Raw genomic sequence first — 17,903 nt, 5'->3', positions numbered from 1 at the left:
CAGATCCCTTGTGGACCACCAGATCCTTTGTTGGATTTTATCTGACAACGCCCTTCATATTCAATAACCTTGTGAGCCTTTCCTCTGATACATAATGCCTTTGGTAAATTGTATCCTCTGCTTTCTCAACCATGCTCTGCCTTCGAGCTTGAGTTAATTATTTCTAAAGATTCTGGTATATGATTCCAAGAAGCCCCTATGGGTTGAACATATGCCTTCACTAAACCGTGTGAACCCGAAAGTTTTCACGAATCATACTCTTCTGGTGCTTCGCCAGATAAAATTTCAACACTGCAACTTCATCGAACGTGAGAAGTGAATGAAAGGTTATGCATTGGAGAAGTGGGAGTCGACCTTGAACTTGTGTTCATGCCCATGGACACGATGTAGATCTTATCATTAAAGCTTCTCTTAAATTAATTATTCCTTTGGTATAAGTTCATCTTATATCAGGGATCTGGCCTTTTGCAATCGTGGTTCCGACCATGTTCTCTTTTAAATACCATTTCTCGTGCAAGTTTTAACACTTGTCTTCTGTAGAGCAATACCCCCCGTCCAACCTCTACTTTGATATGTCATCGAGTATTACCCCCTGGTATCTCGAGATTATCTTGGAACTGCATAACTTCTTATGAGTTCTTCATCAAGTGCTACCTTCCCACTGATTCCAATTTTTCACGGGCTCTGAGTTATTAAACACTCAAAGACACCGATAACTAAACCGAGTCCGCTCTACGGTTCAATAACTCTTCAGTAAGCTTCTATAAGTACGAGTTTGTACCCGATCACGCCATTCCTAGCCTGTTTGGCTATATCATTGTCGTGATGATCTTAACTGTGCAACCCGACCCTTATTCTCGGAGCACCAATTTGCGACGATAGCTAAGCTTACGTTGATTTTCCTCGTCATACCCTTTCACCTTAAACAACAAGGTTGAGTTCGAGTTTGTGTCGTACCTATGGTTCCAATAACCTCTTGCTTCATCATTCTTTTGACTTGATGTGATCGCGGATCGATTACATCTTCGTGGAATCTCTCGACAAATGTGTCATGATCACCATCTACATTCTGATGCTCTTCCAGGATATCAATTGAATTAATGATGAGAAATACCATCCTTGCCCTCGATGATTTGTGTTGTCATCGACCTCTTTATTGCGTTCCCTCCAACAAAAACTTGTTTGTGTTCTGTGTTATACCTCGAGTTCCTTGCTACCTAGCATTTGTTCTTCTTTACCATGGAGTATTACCATCTTTTATGTCAAGAAGGTCGTGAGGATTACTCCACCTCTTAAGAATTCTTGGTATGGTGATACTTCTCACCCTCACCATTCTTTCTTGGTACCCGTGTTGTTTCTAACCGGAATACCGACAATTGAACTATGAGGTGTGAATTCAAAACTTCTAGCAACCCTATTGCTTTGAAGTAATGGTCGAGTTTCATTCTAATTCTTTTGTTCGTCAAGTCACCACTCTAACATTGATCGTGCGACCCAACCCATATTCGGGTGCACCTTTCAACCAATGTTTAATTGAGTATGTTTCCTCGAGCATACATCATTATACCATTTGATCTGACAAATGTTATCTCCTTGTTCACATAATTGTGGAAATCCATCTTGTCGGAAATCTCGATGGATTATCGCCGAGCCCATCAGCCACCTCCTCCTCTCCTTGGTTTAATGATGAACTATTGTTTCAGGAACCCACTCCCATAGTTCATTTCCTGAGAATCCTGAAATGTCATTTCGTCTATTTGTGTTGCACCTTTTATTCTCGGACATCCTGAGTCTGAGGTATCATTACACCAATCGGATCTGAATCTCGGTCAGATATGATGGTTGGGACAACTTTCCAAGAGTTATGTTGTTGGCCCTTTGATGACCTGGTAACAGGATGTCATGCCTAGCACCCCCCCCTGGCTGGAGGACCTATCATTATGATTTCTTTTGCAAGGATAACCATTCCTCCTAGAGGAAGTGGTAGGACTTATTTTATAAGTTACTCCTGATGGGTCATTGGTGTATCCGAAGTCGGGCCCTTGATTGAAACACCATATCATTGCTACCTGAAGCATGTCTGTGGTACTCCGTTCATCACCAAGAACATTTGAAGCACAATGCTAAATTCTCTTTATCAATTATCCAAACACCGTTGTATGGGTAATGTCATGAAATTTTTCTCCCCTTACCTAAAATGGTTTTCTACCTACTATCATGTCATGGATATCATCTGCTTGTCCTTGGGAAGGATATACCCCTGGAAAATGTGTTTAAACACATTTTTCCTTTCCATTGATTTGGTTAAATCCGATAATCATATCTTCCTTTCCATTGTTTGGTTTAACCTTTCTTGTGATCTATGAGATCTAAGCAGTAATATTCTCCTACTTTTGTAAACACCTCGGTGTACAATTATGTCAGAAAGACCCTGTTATTTTGGTGAGGACATTCCGGTAACCACCGATGGACGAGAACTTTGCCTATTGGTCCGCCTCGTTCAACGAGCAGGAAGATGGTTCTCTTCGTCCCTCGCCCTTGGTACCGACATTGTTGCCGACATAACTGTCAGGCTATCCTCTAACATGCCTTGCTTACATGATTGTGCAAGACGTCACTGCCTTTCCTACTTTTAACCCACATGGTGGGCCCATAACCCACAGTTCCACAGGATCGAAACCTGACTCTCCTGCACACCCCAGTTTCCAAAGTTATTCCTCCCGCGTGGACTCGTAAGTAATTCATGAGCCACCTTTCCGATGAGATCATCAATTCTGGCATCGGACACAATAATTATCCCGTTGCTTTGAAACCACTTTCACCTTCTGACTAGGCATTGAACGATTGCCTGGCTACTTGAAACTTCTTATTGTACCTCCCAACTTTACTCTCGATGTCTTTTAAATGTTCAAACTCGAGAGGTACTCATATGCTCATTCATGGGTTAATCCCAGATTATAACACTTATAACATTCTGTCGTTGCCGACCTGCCCCGTTACCTATTCGTAAATGCGATGGAGTTCCCGAAGAAAAGAGCCGACTTCACCATGAGGACCTGAAACAGAGAAATGAAGACATCAATGAAAGGGATCAACCTCTTCGAAAGGGCAGCCAAGACCGAGAAGACTCGTTAGGTTTTTCGCTACCAGCACCTTTCCCCCATTACTCCACCGCTTAAATCTCGGGACGAGATTTCTTGTAGTGGAGGAGAATTGTGACGCCCGGATACTTAAGCTACAGTAAACCACTGTTAATGATGCCACGTCAGCACAATTACTGTTGCTAATCTCGCGTTAGTTCGAAACTGATTCAAATTCAAATTCAAAATCAAATCAAACGGTAAAAGTTTTCAAACTTTAAAACTAAAATATTCGAGTTGTGCCAAATAATGCAAAGTTAATTGTGGTGAAGAAACCCCACTTTTATAAAATGTTTTAATACCCTAAAATGATTAAAACAGTAGGTAAAACAATTAAATAAATGCATTTTGGGTTTTATAAAATACTAAACTATTTTGTTCAGGGATAAAACCTTTCGTGGCAGTAGTTATAATTGTAACTCTATTTTAGCTATGGGTTTCACTTTTTGTAAAACTATAAACTATTATATAAGAAAAATAAAACAGAACAGAAAATAAATAAAAGAAAGAAAATACAAAAGAGAAACAGAAAAAAAGAAGAAGAAAGGAAGCCCCCCTGCTGAACCGCGGCCCAGCTGGCCATTGGGCCAACCAGGCCGGCCCAGGTCGGCCCCGCTCCTCTCCCTTATCCCCTCGGTCCAACCCACGTTCCCCCCCCCACCGACACTCCCCCCTCCCGAAAATATCTCTCCCCCTCTCCCCCGATTGGATCGGGATCGAGGGAGGAGACCACCGCCGCCGCCAGGCCTCGTCGCCGCCGAACGCCTCCTCGTCCTCCTCCTCGCCGGTCCTCCCCGACCGCCGTCACGCCCGCTGCCCGTGCCCTACATTTCCCCCCCCCCCGTGAGCACCTCCCCTTCGTTCCCCTTTTCCCGCGCAGTCACCGCCCGCGCTCCGACCACGCCGTCGCCGGTTCCTCCCCGGGCGGCCGTGCCCGTGCCGGCCTCGTTCCGCACGGCCGCGCCCGCGTGCCCCCTCCCCTCGCGCCTAGCTGGCCATGGCCACGGCCGGGGCCTCTTCCCCCCTGCCGCGCCGGACCGTCCCGCCCCCGTCTCCTCCTTTCCCCGCGCTCGTCGCGCTCACCGTGGCCCTCGCGCCCGTGGCCGCGCCCTCTTCCCCCCAGGTCGCCTCGCCTCCAACCCCGGCGGCTCCCAGCGCCCCTGCGCCATCCCTGCCGTCGCCCGCTTCCGCTCCGGTCGGCGCCCCTTGGCCCCGTGCCTCGGTGCGCCTCGTCTCCGCCCTGCCCTCCTCCGCGGCCGCGCCACCGCGCCCGCCCGCGCGCCACTGGCCGCATCGGCGCCACCCCTCGCCTCCGCCCGCCGTGGCCCCGGTTGGCCGCGCCGGCGTGCCGCGCCGTTGGTGCCCCGGCGGCCTCGTCCCGCCCTGCGGGCGAGTGCTCGTTCGGGCGGCGCCCGTAACCGCACGCCCGCATAGGCTCCCCTGGCCCCATGACAATTGGGGCCCAACCCAGAACGTCAAAAAAAAGGAGATAAAAAATATATTATTAATAATAAAAATATAATTAAATTAATTAATTAATTAATTAATTAACTTAATTAATTATGTTTAATAAACCTAATTAAATAACTAACCTAACTAATCTGTTAATTAATCTAATTAACATGGTTAATTAGTTAACAGACAATGACAGTGGGACCCACATGTCAGTTTGACTAGGTCAACTGACTAGTTGACTGCTGACATCACCCTGACATAATGCTGATGTCATAATTCCATTTTCGGGTTAAATTAAATAATTAGTTAAATTCTAGAAATTAATAAAATCTTTAGAAAATCATATCTTTTAATCCGTAACTCGGATTAAAATATTTTCAACATGAAAGTTACTCAGAACGACGAGACGAATCCGGATACGCAGTCCGTTCGTCCGCCACACACCCCTAACCTATCGAACTCGCAACTTTCCCCCTCCGGCTCCTCTGCCCGAAAACATGAAACACCGGGGATATTTTCCCGGATGTTTCCCCCCTTCACCGGTATCACCTACTACCGCGTTAGGGCACACCGAACACCGCGTATTGCCTTGATATATTTTGTGGTGCTTTGTTTGCTCTGTATTCATTATTTCTTCCCCCTCTTCTCTCCGGTAGACTACGAGACCGACGCTGCTGCTGACCAGTTCGACTACGGAGTTGACGACCCCTCTCTCTTGCCAGAGCAACCAGGCAAGCCCCCCCCTTGATCACCAGATATCGCCTACTCTTCTCTATACTGCTTGCATTAGAGTAGTGTAGCATGTTACTGCTTTCCGTTAATCCTGTTCTGATGCATAGCCTGTCATTGCTGCTACAGTCATTGATACCTTACCCGCAATCCTAAATGCTTAGTATAGGATGCTAGTGTTCCATCAATGGCCCTACACTCTTGTCTGTCTGCCATGCTATACTACTGGGCTGTGATCACTTCGGGAGGTGATCACGGGCAAATACTATATACTTTACACTGTTACATTACCTGTGATACTGTTCGGAGTTGGGGGCTGAAGGGGCAGGTGGCTCCATCCCGGTAGAGGTGGGCCTGGGTTCCCGACGGCCCCCGACTGTTACTTGGTGGCGGAGCGACAGGGCAGGTTGAGACTACCTAGGAGACAAGTGGGCCTGGCCCTGTTCGGCGTTCGCGGATACTTAACACGCTTAACGAGATCTTGGTATTTGATCTGAGTCGGCTACGAGCCTATACGCACTAACCATCTACGTGGGAGTAGTTATGGGTATCCCGACGTCGTGGTATCAGCCGAAGCACTTCAGACGTCAGCGACGGAGCGGCGCGCGCCGGAATTGGAACATGGAACGCCACTAGGCTAGGTCTGCTTTCGGCCGCCCACGCAACGTGCAGGTGTGCTCAGGGCGATGGGCCCAGACCCCTGCGCGCTTAGGTTTAGACCGGCGTGCTGGCCTCTCTGTTGTGCCTAGGTGGGGCTGCGACGTGTTGATCTTCCGCGGCCGGGCATGACCCAGGAAAGTGTGTCCGGCCAAATGGGATCGAGCGTGCTGGGTAAGTTGGTGCACCCCTGCAGGGAAGTTAATCTATTCGAATAGCCGTGATCTTCGGTAACAGGACGACTTGGAGTTGTACCTTGACCTTATGACAACTAGAACCGGATACTTAATAAAACACACCCTTCCAAGTTCCACAGACAACCCGGTGATCGCTTTTCCACAGGGCGACGAGAGGAGGATCGCCGGGTAGGTTATGCTATGCGATGCTACTGGAGATGCTACTTGGAGATGCTACTTGGAGATGCTACTTGGAGGACTTCAATCTACTCTCTCCTACATGCTGCAAGACGGAGGCTGCCAGAAGCGTAGTCTTCGACAGGATTAGCTATCCCCCTCTTATTCTGGCATTCTGCAGTTCAGTCCACTGATATGGCCCTTTACACATATACCCATGCATATGTAGTGTAGTTCCTTGCTTGCGAGTACTTTGGATGAGTACTCACGGTTGCTTTCTCCCCCCTTTTTCCCCTTTCCTTTCTTTCTGGTTGTCGCAACCAGATGCTGGAGTCCAGGAGCCAGACGCCACCGTCGACGACGACCCCTACTACACCGGAGGTGCCTACTACTACGTGCAGCCCGCTGACGACGACCAGGAGTAGTTAGGAGGATCCCAGGCAGGAGGCCTGCGCCTCTTTCGATCTGTATCCCAGTTTGTGCTAGCCTTCTTAAGGCAAAGTTGTTTAACTTATGTCTGTACTCAGATATTGTTGCTTCCGCTGACTCGTCTATGATCGAGTACTTGTATTCGAGCCCTCGAGGCCCCTGGCTTGTATTATGATGCTTGTATGACTTATTTATGTTTTAGAGTTGTGTTGTGATATCTTCCCGTGAGTCCCTGATCTTGATCGTACACGTTTGCGTGCATGATTAGTGTACGATTGAATCGGGGGCGTCACAGGTAGGTATTATTTCATCAATTTTTGGAGTCATTTAGTGCTTCAGGAGTAGGATTTGTGTAGCGAAGTGAACTACAAAGTTAAAGATCAAGGTATGAGCTTTGCAATACATTTATTTATTTCTGCATGCAGGGTGGTAATTAGTTCGTCCTTTAGCTCGTTATTAGCTATGTGATGGTAGTGCTTAGAGGTTAGAAATAATTTCAGACGAGAGATGTAGCATTTAAACTATTTTTTGAAATAGTAGGTTGAAGATGTTGCATCAATGTTAGGTGCGTCCATTAGTATTGACATGCGGGAAATCTTAATACGGTAATTAAGAAAAAATTGTACTGTAATTGTTTATTGCATGCGGTATGTTATTTCATGTGGTATGTTATTTTATATGGTATGTTTATTAATAAGTCTATAGTTAGGAAACCGTAGGCCTACTTTGTTATGTCGCAATAATCTAAATTTTATATGTTAAGATTAGGTGCTAATGTACTTAATGATGTATGTAATTAGGTAAAATAATTCATCTTAGTAGCAAACAAGGAGGAGAAGACGTGATTGAAGAAATTGTGTTTCCATTTTCGCTGTCCCATTTTGAGGTGATGAACACATACATGGAAGTGCTATTTTCATACTTTTGTTAGCAGGAAGAAAAATCCGTGTGTAATATTGTTGTTAATGTGATAATAGGTTGACGAGGTTCATATAGTACTGGCGACGGATATTTATTGGAACTATTTTGACGCTTAATTGCATTCGCAAGCACATCCATATTGGAGCTAAGGTGAAAAATGACACTGTAATTTTGTTAATATTTTTTGTATTGATGTACTATTGTGAATAATGTGCATGCTGCTGCAAATATTATTATTTGTGGATAAATGATTGTTATCGTATGATGTGAAAAAAATTATATAAAGCCGAAAGAAATTAAATATTTTACTCATATGATATTAAAATGTTATTATCGTACTATTATGTTTACTGGTTGTTTGGATAGCGAGTAATTACCATGGGTTTTGTCATAACCTGTTGTAAGAAAAATAGTTTTTACTAATAGTCGTTAGAGAAAAAAGAGAGTTTTAGTTTGTGACGCTCGTAGACGAGTTTTATTTGAACTATTTGGACTCTTAATTGCATTCGCAAGCACATCCATATTGGAGCTAAGGTATAAAATGACACCGTAATTTTGTTAATATTTTTTACATTGATGTACTGTCATGCCGCTGCAAATATTATTATTTGTAAATAAATGAATTTTATCATATGATATGAAAAACATTATATCATGCCGGAAGAAATTAGATATTTTACTCATATGATATTTAAATGTTATTATCGTAATATTATGTTTAGTGGTTGTTTGGATAGCGAGTACTTACCCTCAGTTTTGTCATAACCTGTTGTAAGAAAATTATGTAGAAAACCATATTTTACTAATAGTCGTTTTTCCAAAAGCTAAGTTTTTGCATGTTATGAGAACTATTTTAGGATATTTTTGGGGTAGTTAGAGAAAAGCAAACAGAGTTTTAGTTTGTTACGCTCGTAGACAAGTTTGAGAAAAATAGATCTTTAAATACCCGTTAACCAAACAACCCCTTAAAGTCTAAGCAAATGATTCTAAAAACAAACCGAATATTTATAACGAAAATACGGTTATTATTTTAGTCGTAAGATATGTAAATGTTGTCATCGTTACTAAATGTTCAGTTACTAATTATTTGAAATGTAAACATGTATGTTGGTTAGGTAATATGGAAAATTTAGTAGTGTACTATGGGAACGTCTTACGCGACGGTCCATGCGGGGTGGATGTGTCCTTCTGCGAGTCGATTACAGTAGTGGTGAGAGACATGGTCAAAGTGGGTTACACAGCTATTAGAAGGTGCATCCGAGCGGTGTTTGGCCCAGTGATGCAGGAAAAAAAATGACAATGGAGGCCTTCGTCGTTGACGGAGGAAATGATGGGACAGTTGCCCGTTGGGGTTTGCGGCCTGTCATAGGTGATCGGTCGTGGGGGTCGTACATGAGGTTTGCAAGCAATCCCAATAACTCAATGTATGGTCAGCCGATGGTGTATGTGGAGTTCATTTCAGTCACTGATGTTGCCGGATGCAGTAGCAGGGGTGGTGAGGTCGAGTTGGCCATCACATCAGCCCCTAGCATCGGCCCATCGGAACCGACGGGCGGCCAGCCTGTGTATGACACAGGATATTGGTCGGCGGCCGTTGACATGAGCGAACACGTGGAGGGATTGCCGGAGGCGCTAGATGATGATGATCATTCTTCTGCATCTTCGGAGTCAAGCGGAGAAGAAGATGTTCCTCCTCAGAGGGCGGTCGCGGCGGCACTGCAACCTGGGTTTTTACAGGATATGAGCATCACCAACGAATTTCACTCTGCTTCTGGCCTAGAAGCGGGAAGCCTGGAGGTTGGGCAAGTTTTCCCAGATAAGAAGTCTGCTTACCAGGCAATGGGTAGCTATGCAATCGGCATCCACCGCCAGCATAGAGTGAAGCAGTCTGATAAAAAAGAGTTGAAGGTCATATGCATCCACACCGCGAAAGGTTGCCGCGGAAGAGTTCTCGCTAGACTGAAGCCTGGGGTATGTCAGTCATGGCATATCACAAAAATAGTGGAGCATACCTGTGAGCAAACTGGGACTCTTTCAGATCACTGCAATGTGACAGCAAAATTTGTGGCACAGACGATGGAAACAATTGTGCAGGGAAGTCTCAACATTAGTGTTACGGCTCTGCAAAAAGATGCAGAGGATCTAATTGGATTCCCTGTTAGCTACAACAAGGCTAGGCGTGCGAAGGAAAATATATTCAAAAACTTGTATGTTACCTATGAGGAGGCATATTCTTATGCCCCTAGAATGCTTCATCAAATAGCAAGTGCTAATAGGGGGACTCAAGTTTGGCGGAGAGAACATCCAAACCCAATGAACCCGGGTGAGCTAATCCTGGACCGCTTATTCTGGGCATTCGCCCAGACTATACAAGCCTTCAGGCACTGTCGCCCGGTATTATCTGTTGATGGTACCTTTCTCACTGGAAAGTACAAGGGCACACTATTGGTGGCGATTGCAGCGGATGCAAATAATCAGCTTCTTCCTATTGCATATGCATTGGTCGAGAGCGAGAACAAAGATAGCTGGTTGTGGTTCCTGAGCTGCATGAAGATTGGTGTCGTGAAAGAGCGTAAAGGTGTTTGCATCATTTCTGATCGCAACACTGGATTATTAAGCGCTCTTGAAATAATTAAGGCGTCGGAAGAAGAGTGGGGCTGGCCCGATCTAGAGGGAAGGTGGTGCATGAGGCATTTGGCAGCAAACTTTTACTCCAAATTCAAAAACAAGGATTGGTTCAAGTTATTCAAGAGGATGTGCATGCAAAAAAATGAAGCCAAAATGAATGCGATATGGGCAGGTATCAATGGTGAGATCGACCGTGCGGCCTTGCCGCAGAGAGAAGACCGGAGGGGTCGTAGGACGGCCATAAATTTGAGCCAGTGGATCACAGAGAATTGCCCTCATTTGGAGAAGTGGGCGTAGGCTCACGACACCGGGGCTCGGTATGGAATAATGACCAGCAACATGTCAGAGGTGTACAATGGTGTTCTTAAAGGGGTGCAAGCACTGCCTATCACAGCCCTAATTGAAGAAACTTGGAACCGGACCCTGTCATACTTTGCAGACAGGGTCACCGTCGCCAAAGCACAAGTTGAATTGAACAAGCCATGGTCCGAAAAGATGCAAAGACATCTGGACGAGAAAGCAAAGAAGTCCCAAAGTCATGGCTGCAGGAAAGTGGACGCACTTAGGAATAAGTGGGAGGTCAATGTGCGAGCCAAGTACGTTAAGGGTCACCACAGAGGATCAAAAAAGCAAGCTGTCACCCTTGGCTCAACCTCCTGTGAGTGCACTTGTAACAAGCCCAAGCTTGAGGGCTACCCTTGCAGTCATGTGCTCCGGGCGGCTGCTGTTCAAAAATAACATCCAAATATTGTTCAGCTTGAAAATGTCAACGAAGTAGGGCAGATGGCTATGGATAGCATGCCGGCCCAGGGCCCATATTGCAAGACATTCCAGAAACTTCTGCAACAATTCGTGGCAAAGAAGTTCATATGCGGTAGAGGCGACGACGTTGCCACTGGAGCATACATGCCGGTAGCGAGGTCAGCCAGACCGAGTGCGGCACCGTCGTCCAGACCGAGCGAGGCGCGTACGAGCCATGAGCAATGGGGGGAGGGTCCGAGTACTAGAACGACATTGCCACGACATGACTCATCTCTGCCACTGCATCGCTCTTCTTCGATGCAGCTTCGTCAGGGGCAGACATCTCAGGACCATGGCACGGGCTTGGATTCGAAGCCCGAGCAGTTTCTTTCCCCTAACCCATATGCGTACACAGGATATGATGCATACACCCAACGTGAGGGATCTCAGCCGTATCTCTCCACGCGAGGGATCCCCATGCCCGAGGAGACTCGTGTACCAGATTTAAACCAGCACCATGTACAATGGCCAGACAGTATAGGAGAGGGATATGCTCGGGTAGTCATGTTTACATTTCAATGCATTTACAATGATATCATATATTATCCTCTAATAGTTTGTTTAAAATGTTTCTATGTGCAGGACACACCTGATGTTAATTGGGGCGATGAGAACACCCAACGCGGCGTCAACACAGGCCTCCGGGGAGCATCACATGATCATGGCGTCAACACAGGCCTCCGGGGAGCATCACATGATCTTGGCGACACGGTTACATCATTAGTTACAGAGTTCTTCGGAGGGGACGTTATTGGCCCATCTTTTATCCCCGCGGAGTCACAACCATACGCCTACAATTACGCTTCAGGTTCATAACAAGGATTCGCGACTCCACCACCTACGCAGGACTCGCAGACACATGAAGCCGAATTGGAGTACGGCCGCGGTCTTTCTGTGACCCGGCCACCTAATCGCTTGTCGCCTTCCGGTCGTAAGGAAAGGCCAGGTGGTCGTCGTAAAGTAGGGTGGTTCATCTATGCATGTGCGCGACCCATTGTATCTACATATGTCTGTATAAGACTTTTCGATTTGAACATCTATGTTTGCTGAAATAAAAATGCACCAGTCAGGAACAATTTTTCCCGCCTATATCTCCCGCCATACTATCCCGCTCCACTCTTTTGCTTATGTTAGGCCGAAATGCATTTTTTTTAATATTTTGGCTGATGAATACTGTGCAACCATTGCCCGTCTTAGACATTGAAAAAATATATTTTCAGGCAACGCTTTCCCTCCATATGTTCTGCCACCCGTTTCCCGCCAACCCCTTCCCGCCATATCTTCCCGCCACTCGTTTCCCGCCATATGTTCCCGCCAACCCTTTCCTGTCATACTGCACTCGTTCTTTCCCGCCATTTTCTCCTCTCTACCTGTAAAACCCCCTTCAGACAGAGGTGGATAAGCATTCGAGTGTAGTGTAGTCGAGATGTCTCATTATCCTTTCGATCGTAGTTTTCACCCTGGGATGAGCAGGACTCTTCTGAGGCTAGCTACCGATTTCAGGATGGACAATAGGATAGTTCCATGGGACGAACTCACCGGTAGTGACACCATAATGAATGAGTTGGCTCACCAATTACGTAGGTCTGGGTGGCCTGAAAGGACCTATGAGGAGGTACGTAAAGAACTTCTTAGGTTGCGTGCAAGGTGGAAGAATGTAGTGGAGCCGAAGAGTGAAACTTTCAGAAGGACAGTAGAAAATCATCCATTTTTATGGACTGAGGAGAGCGAGGATGAAGATGATATCTTCATGCCGCCGCTTCCGGGTGCTGCATCATCAAAGGGCAAGAGTTCTGCATCGTCTAAGGGCAAGAGTACTGTATCCTCGAAGAGCAAGAGTTCTGCATCGTCCAAGGGTAAGAGTTCTACATCCTCGAAGGGCAAGAGTTCTGCATCGATGGAGGATGATGATGATGCCTTCATGTAGCTTTATTCCAGTTCTACCGTTTAATTCGGATGTACTTGCATTATTAGTTTGTACTCTCTTATTGTAGGGCATTATGTTCTATCTTAATTTTATTTTGTAGTTGTTGCACGATGTTCGATATTAGTGGAGGGAAAGAAAATGCCACTACTTTATTCTTAAACTATATTTTTTTCCATTACAACACGACACAACTGAAAATAAGATACATTGTAGGAATAAACCTACATTTAACTCCTGAAATAAAGCTACATTAAAGTGCAGAAATAAAGATACAAATGATTGCGAAATTTAAAATACTACCACAGGAATCTACTGAGTCCAGCGTGGATATTTTCCTTTTTCATCGCCAGCTTCTTCTGCTGCCTTGGCCTCACAAGCCCTTTCTTTCTTTCTCTGCCTCTCAGCCTCACGAGCCTCCTTTCGTTGTCGTTCCTGCTCCTCCATGCGACGAGCCTCTTCCCTGTTTTTCTTTCCCATTTCCTAAAAAAACGGTGTTGCTCCGCATAGTATTCTTTTAACTCTCTCTCTCTTGCTCTGCTTTCTCCTCAGCTTCCGCCTTCTCGCGTCGCTCTTCCGCAAATAAACTATTCCACGCACGGCGACTTCTTTCACGAATCTCAGTCACTGCCCAAGCCGGCTTCTCCGTGTCAATCCAACGATAGTACATGCACAGAGGCGGAGGAGACTACAACAAGAAACAAGAATGTTACTAAAGAATCAATGAAAATACCAACAATATCTATTCGTGATGGTTAAAGCATACCGGAGGCTTGTCGTACTCTGAAATAGCTATGGGTGGATCTTCCTCATAATTGGCGCACATGAAAAACTTCATGCCCAACCAATCTGAAAAATCCGTAACCTCCTTCACCTTGCAAAGATCGCCACACCACCATCGCAGGACTGCCACCCCCGGAGGCAAACTTGCATTCTTCATTTTCCTCGGCCTAATGCTTTGATCCGAGCAAGGCAAACTCATACCGACTGAAAAAATGTGTTACACACTTTGCGCACTGCCGATTTCGAGGATGGCTAGACGAGAGCCTCGGTGTCTCATTTTATAAGCTCAGACGATAAATGATGGCGAGAAAATTAAGCGGGGATATTTACGATCCCTGTAGTGTCGGCACAACAGCTTCCCGTAGCCTCGGATTCCCAGTGCCATCGCATCCGCTGAGGCAAAAGAAGCAAAGGCAGGATTGATTCCCGTGCGAAAGAACCAAAAGCGTCCATATTCCCGCGCGTCGGAGTCACAGCCGTCACTGTCGCGCCTTAAAATTAGCGCCGTCTGCGCACTGTTGCGTCTTAAAATCAGCGCCATCTGCGCACTGTCGCGGGTGCAACAGCACAGGACAGGCCGCCTCGGCTGGTGGCGGCGTGGCCCACCTTCTGGGCCCGCACGCAGCAGGCCTTGTCGGCCGGGTAGCGACAGCGGCAGCGGCGGCCGCCTCACCCGGTGGCGGCCGGGCCCACCAGGCGCGACCCGTTCCGTCCCGGCACGCTGGCCTGTGCTGCCCTGTGCACACACCGTAATACACCGGGCTGCCGCCTCCTGTTGTGGCGGCCGGGCCCGCCGCCTCATGGCGTGGCGGCAGGTGACACGTGTCGCCTGCCGCGCCTGCCGCCACTTGTGAGGGGGTCTCTTTTGTCAATTTCGTCCGCAAGGGGTCTCTTTTGTTAATTTTAGTGGGCAGAGAGTCTCTTTCGACAAAAAATCTATGAGCGCATCCCCGCCGGTTGGCTCTGGGGCCCTTACGGGCACCCGCCTATTCTCAAGGCCATGCGTCAGTAAGCAAACGTGTCGTCTATCGGTCTATGGGAATATCGACGCCTGCATGGTTCTGTTTTCTTTTACCCACCGTTCAGCTCTGTTCATCGTTTTGTGATGAATAAACTATTTTTTTTCCTTTTTTGTTTGAGAATATGAACAATCTTATCATGATGCAGTTTATGCTAAACTGCTTGTGTACCCACACGAAGCACAATTAGCCTTACTCGCATCAAAAAAAGAAGAAGCACAATTAGCCTTCTTCAGTGGAGAAAACGGTAATGGCAACTTCGTCTTACAGAGCAACTAACTAAGAGGTATCCTATTTTTTTTTAAAAAAGAGGTACCCCTTGGGATAGCCCCTCAAGGGTCACTTTGGTGGTCTGAGCTCTCAGCCGCCATCACGTGTCCTGTGGGTGCTCTCTCGGGATTTTTTTTTAAAAAATCTGCACACTTTTTCGGCATTTAGAAGTTTTTAAGTTTTTTTCCGCTTTTATGTTTTTGCACGATTTTTTCTAGGATTTGAACAATTTTTAAAAAACATGTGCTCAAAAATATTTTTTTTCTTCCACAAAAGGCACAGATTTGCTTCTCGTGGAATCATAGATTGCTTTCGCAAAAGGGACAGTTGTGCATGTCGATATAGAGGCATAGTGCCTCTAGGAAGAGACGAAATGCACAAATGTGCTTTACATAGAGGCGCAGTTTTGCTTCCGCAATAAGCACAGTTGTGCTCAAAAATACGTTTTTTCCTCGCGAGAGGCATAACTGTGCCTCTCACGTAAAGAAAAAAAATTCCTTCAGCAAGTGGCACATATTTGCTTTGCCTGGACGCACAAATTTGTTTTCGCGATAGGCACAGCCATGCCTCTCAGAAATGGAAAAAAGTGAGGAGAAAATGTGCTTCCTGCTCGTCTTTTTTTCCGGTTTTATTGTAAAGAAATGTTCGTCGAAACCTATTAACCTTTTATCTAGTCCCAAAAATCTCGACGCGATAAATTCTTCAGAAGCTGAAGCAACCTGATCTGCTTCCTCGTCGACCACAAGGCCAAGGCATTGGCTACCACCTGAGGATGGTCATGCAAAAATCAATGTTGATGCAGCGGTGGCCAGGGCAGGGGGCAGCGGGGCTGTAGCTGCTATTTGTAGAGATCAATCGATGGTGTACCAAGGAGCTTCGGTGGTGTCGTTTAATTATATTGATTACAAATAGAAATCTTAGCATGTTCAACGAAATAGAAATCTTAGCGACAAGGGGGGCCTTGGCGTTGCACATGACTTATATATCACCAAGATTTCAATGGTATCTTATTGCAATGTGGCAATTGAAAAAAAATCTGATTGCAAGGTGGCAATTGAAGTAATTAGGGAGCGCCCTGTAGCGACGTATGGATGAATCGCACATGAAATCACAGGTAGAACTAGTACCTTAATTTCTTGTTTATTTAGACATGAATTTAGGATTCAAGGCATACAATCTCGCCAAGCATGCACTCTCTTTAGGGGTTGGCCTGCATACTTGGTTAGGCCATCCCGGTAATCTTTTATTCGTTCTTGTAAATGTGGCGACGTTATAATAAAGCTTGCGAGTTTGCCTAAAAAAAAGATGGAATTAATATCGATGCAAAAAAGGACATTACGCCACCATGGCACTGCAATGAAATTATTTTATTTAGTCCATGCAACGAAATTACTTTCTTTTTAGAAAATTGAACGAAATTATTTTACAGCTAAATAACAAGAGCGCCTGTTTGCCGCCTTCAGCGTCAATTCCTCCAACTCACGCCCACTATGTGACTTAGTGGGCTACATCTAAACAACCCACTCGGTGGCTGTTATTTCTTTGTTCTTATACATTTTTGCTAGATCAGTTCCTATTTCATTGATCAGTTCACCGATAGGAAAAGAATACTGAAAAAAGTAGGACGTGTTGTGAATCAATTTGACTATTGACTTTTGGAAAGAAAAAAAGGTAAACCATTGACTTCCGGCGAGCAAAATTTCTGAATTCAAAATATCAAAATCAGACAAGTTCACGAATTCGAAAATGTTCACGGATGAAAACAGTTCACAAATAAGAAAAAGTTCACATTTTTCAAAAAAAAATCAAGAATATCAAAATAGTTCATCAATCTTGAAAAATAGTCACGAATTTTTAAAAATGCCAGATTTTAAAAGCATTCAGAATTTTTAAAATATGTTTACAGATTCAAAATATCACGTATTTTGAAAAAAAGTCATGAATTTGGAAAAAAGTTCACCGGTTTGGAAAAGTTCGTCGACTTGAATATATTCGTGCATTTGAAAATGAATTCATGGATTTGAAATAAAATTCACATGTTTTGAAAAAAATCACGAAATTGAGAAAACTTCATGAATTTAAAACTATTTTAAATTTAAAAAATCCACGGAATTTAAAACTTCATGAATTTGATAAAGTTCATGCATTGAAAAGATAAAAATGAAAAAAAAAGAAAGAAGAAAAATTGGACAGTAACCCAGCCGAAAAAAACACAAATAAAATTAAAAAAAATCAAACCAAACGCTTCTTCAAGCTTCCCAACCGGTGTACTGCCATGTACTTTTGTTAGTGTGTACTACCGTTTACTTATAAAATACTTTCCCTTCCCAAACACGAGTGAGATGACCGCTTGCTGATTAGTTTATGTTAGATGTAGTGACATGTGTGAGGTCTCCCTAAGTGCCTTATTTATTGTGTTGCTTATAATCTTTTATGCAAATACTTCCTCCCTCCCATCCCGCAAAAAAAATCGACTTGAATATATTCGTGCATTTGAAAATGAATTCATGGATTTGAAATAAAATTCACATGTTTTGAAAAAAATCACGAAATTGAGAAAACTTCATGAATTTAAAACTATTTTAAATTTAAAAAATCCACGGAATTTAAAACTTCATGAATTTGATAAAGTTCATGCATTGAAAAGATAAAAATAAAAAAAATAAAAATTGGACAGTAACCCAGCCGAAAAAAACACAAATAAAATTAAAAAAAATCAAACCAAACGCTTCTTCAAGCTTCCCAACCGGTGTACTGCCATGTACTTTTGTTAGTGTGTACTACCGTTTACTTA

General features: G+C 44.8%; 1 long non-coding RNA gene across 1 annotated transcript; it reads left to right on the top strand.

Moving 5' to 3' along the window:
* Positions 1 to 7,278: 7,278 nt before the first annotated feature.
* Positions 7,279 to 11,571, top strand: LOC123069213 (uncharacterized). Its single transcript, XR_006432355.1, has 3 exons — positions 7,279 to 7,649; positions 7,741 to 7,834; positions 11,556 to 11,571. It is a non-coding gene; the product is annotated as an uncharacterized lncRNA (long non-coding RNA).
* The last annotated feature ends 6,332 nt before the right edge of the window (positions 11,572 to 17,903 follow it).

Source organism: Triticum aestivum, chromosome 3B (genome assembly GCF_018294505.1).
Source record: "Triticum aestivum cultivar Chinese Spring chromosome 3B, IWGSC CS RefSeq v2.1, whole genome shotgun sequence".
NCBI lineage: Eukaryota > Viridiplantae > Streptophyta > Magnoliopsida > Poales > Poaceae > Triticum > Triticum aestivum.
This window is presented reverse-complemented; position numbering and strand designations above follow the sequence as displayed.